At 30.0% G+C, this 3,892-nt stretch overlaps 1 pseudogene; it reads left to right on the top strand.

Moving 5' to 3' along the window:
• Positions 1–2,398: 2,398 nt before the first annotated feature.
• Positions 2,399–3,422, top strand: LOC21405304 (annotated as a pseudogene).
• Positions 3,423–3,892: the final 470 nt, after the last annotated feature.

Consider the following 3,892-nt stretch of genomic DNA (forward strand, 5'->3'; position numbering starts at 1 on the left):
TATTTATTTAATATATTATTATTTTAAATATTATTACATGTTTTTAAAAATTAAACCACCAAACACAATTTCAGTTTTTTTTTTTAAATGAAAACAATCTCATAATAAAACTACCAAACGCATTTTCAGAAATGATTTCAAAATGAAAATGAAAACGTTTTTGTTTTTATTTTCATACAAAAAATAAAATCATTTTGGAACGAGTTCCAAACGCACCCATTAGGTCTTGGGTCATTCTATGTATATAAACCACGTCACATTCTCATCAATTTTTCATGTGAGACAACACACATGTACTTTTTTTAACATAAGAGGTAATCAATCATTTAGAAGATTTAAACACAAATGATACAAATATCAAACAAAAAATTGGCAATTCTAAGAATTCAATTTAAATTGCAAAATCGTTTATTTTCAGTAGTGAATTCCATTTGACAAACAGGGGAAAAAAATAAACTTTCAATAATACACGAATTACTTTATAAGATACAAATTAATTCAAAAACACACAAAAAAAATGATTTCAATCCAAAATTCAGATACCAACAGGGGGAGCACCATAGAGACTGAGACTTATAAAGTTCCTAGGTAGTAGTGGGTATCTGAATCGACAAAGGGCGAGGAACGAGGAGCGTAGGGCCCGATTGAGCGGTTCGTAAGGAGGTAAAACTTAGGGCCCGTTTAGCTCATTGATTCGAGTTTTTAATTCGAGTTAAGATGTGACTTTATGTGAGAGTTTTAAACTGTTTATGAGAGTTTTTTACTATAACAAAACTCAAATTCTAAACTCGAATCGGTGAAATGAAAGGAATTTTTTCCTTCTCCGATAGTACCTATTTATAGAATTTGGGAAAGAGTCATAGTCAAATTTTTGTTGTACGTGAAAGTAAGATAAAGTCCAAATTGAATGCTTATCTTAATTTTAAACTCAAATATAAAATAAGATGGTAAGGATATAAGGGGAAAAGTTCTCGTTATCGTGTTTTAGCTTTTATCTCTATTATTTTTAATTTTCAATTTTTTTTCTAGTAAAAATCCAATTTTTCAAGATAGAAATATCTAAACTTAAATTATGAAACTTGCAAATATATTTTGAACCCGTTTAGTTCGTTGATTCGAGTTTTTAATTCGAATTGAGATGTGACTTTATATGAGAGCTTTTTATTGTAGTAAAAAAGTAATATGTGACTGTTTCTGAGAGCTTTTTACTGTAACAAAACTCAAATTTTAAACTCAAATTGATGAAATGAATAAGACTAAAATAACTATTTATTCACTATTATCTCATGTGCTTTTTGAACAGGATTGGTAGAAGAAGGTATGTTATTCTTCTATTGCTAATCATGTCATACAACATCGTTCATTTTATCGATTCGAGTTTAGAATTTAACTTTTGTTATAATAAAAAGATATCATAAATAGTCACATCTAACTTTTTTACTACAGTAAAAAATTTTCACATAAAATCACATTTCAATTCAAATTAAAAACTATATTTGAGGCCTCGTTCATTTCACCGATTCGAGTTTTCAGTTTTAGGTTTTTACAGTAAAAAGCTCTCAGAAAATGTCACATATAACTTTTTTTACTACAATAAAAAACTCTCAAAAAATATCACATCTCAATTCAAATTGAAAACTCGAATCCGCGCCCGTTAGGCCCCGTTCACTTCGCTGATTCGAGTTTAGAATTTGAGTTTTTCTACAGTAAAAAGCTCTCACAAACAATCACATCTAACTTTTTTGTTATAGTAAAAAGCTCTCACATAAAATCACATCTCAACTCGAATTCTAAACTCGAATCAACGAAGTGAACGGGCCAATCACTTAGCAATATCATGTTCAATAACAGTTAAAAATTAGGCACGCATTTCACAGGATGCTATGGTGGTAGGGCTATGTTAGGCCCAGTGGGCACGGCCGCCCCCACTGGATCTAAAAATTCCTTTTACAATTTGATTTCAATACTGTAATTTTTGACATTTTCCTCCTTATTTGCCCCCACTCAAAAACTTTCTTATTGTCTTTTCTCCATAGTTTTTAAAGAAAATTTTAATTAGTCCTTGAGTTTTGATTTTAAGTATATTCTTATTTCAAATTTAAGTCTAAAATAAACCAAAAATCAATATACAACCATATAAATTTAAAAGTTTGTATACTGCAAACTTTGGATATTAAATTTAACTCTATTAATTCTATAAAAAAAAAAGAGTTAACTCTACTACAAACTTAATTCATTTAGAATAAAAAGAATAAAATAGATAAATTAAAGTTAAAAAATAACTACATATAGCAAGAACAGATTTTGCAGCGTAAAAGGGTATTGTGGTAGTGGTCATGACTATTGTGGTAGGGGATAATGCCAATACCGATGTTGGTACGAAATCAAAGAAAACGAGATGAGAAAGATACTTAAGGAATCGCTTTTCGATGAAATGTTTAAGCACCGGAAAGATTGCCCAAGTCAGGGATTCTACAGTTATGATGCTTTTATCAATGCAGCTGAATCGTTTCCTTTCTTCGGTAACACTGGTGATCTTGCAACTCGTAAGAGGGAGCTTTGCTGCTTTTCTTGCTCTAACCTCTCAAGCAACCACATGTTATACATATATATATATATATATACCCGTTTATTTCACCGATTTGAGTTTAAAATTTGAGTTTTGCTACAGTAAAAAACTCTCACATAAAATCACATCTTAACTCGAATTAAAAATTTAAATTATCGAACTAAACGAGCAGATAGTTAACTTCTGAGTTAAGTTAATTAGTTTGTTATATGATATATATATATATTGTTTACGTTTGGTTTCTTGCTACAGGGCGATCGATTGATTCATTAGATCCATATGTATGGGGATATTGTCATATCATGTTGCAACTTTAAACACTAATCTAATAAGTGGCCATGAGCTCCTGGTAAAAAGTATGATAGTCGAGGATCCATCCAACTCATTCAGTAAGTATCCGATCTTATTACAGATTATTAATTAATTATTCTAAATTTGAACGTAGGATGTTTCATTAATTACAAGCAATATATAAATATATATATATATATATATATATATATTGATTGTTATTCTCTTAATTAGCAACTACAACTATGGGCGTGCTGCATGGTGAAGTTCTCGGATTGAAATTGATAAACAATCCTGATTTAGTGGTAACAGACCCAATTGTATCATTCAAGATAACTATATGGTTTTGGATGACTGGACGTGGTAATAAAATGCTAATTCTGAACCTCGTCAAATCCTGAGCTTTGGTCTGCTTAACGTCATTATTAACGGTGCTTCTGGAAACCTTATCGGTGGTCTAGGTCCCAATAGTATTGCTACTAGCATTGGATACTATAAAAAAATTTGTGACATGATCATGGAAGTGAGTTATGGAGATAACTTTAAGCTTTTATTGGTATGATAATTAATATGCATTCCTAATTTTCTCGTATAAAATTAAAGCCTCTTAAGCGCTCCAATGATAATTTATGGGTCAAATGTTGGAAAAAAAGTAGCTCAGCGTAGTATTTGAGCTTGTTATATATGAAATAAATGAGCCACTATATGTGTTGTCTCTACATAATTTTTCTACATCCCATTTTTTTCTTTAATTTCGATAACGTGATCAGAGGCTTGCATCGTATATATAGAATAATCCTCTAATAAAAAATAATTGTTGAAAAGCTTAATATGTAATCAAACGTTCTGCGAACAGAAGTTTTTACTTGTGATAATAAACATACGAATATACAGCGATTAAAAGTACATGTATGCATACATAAATCGATTGATTCCAATTATTTATCAGGATTGTTATGATAAAATAGTCGAGGTACATTAGTCGGACAAGATTAAAGACAATCGAATACATTATATATGATAAAATTTAGT

This window comes from Morus notabilis, unplaced genomic scaffold, assembly GCF_000414095.1.
Source record: "Morus notabilis unplaced genomic scaffold, ASM41409v2 Scaffold594, whole genome shotgun sequence".
Lineage (NCBI taxonomy): Eukaryota > Viridiplantae > Streptophyta > Magnoliopsida > Rosales > Moraceae > Morus > Morus notabilis.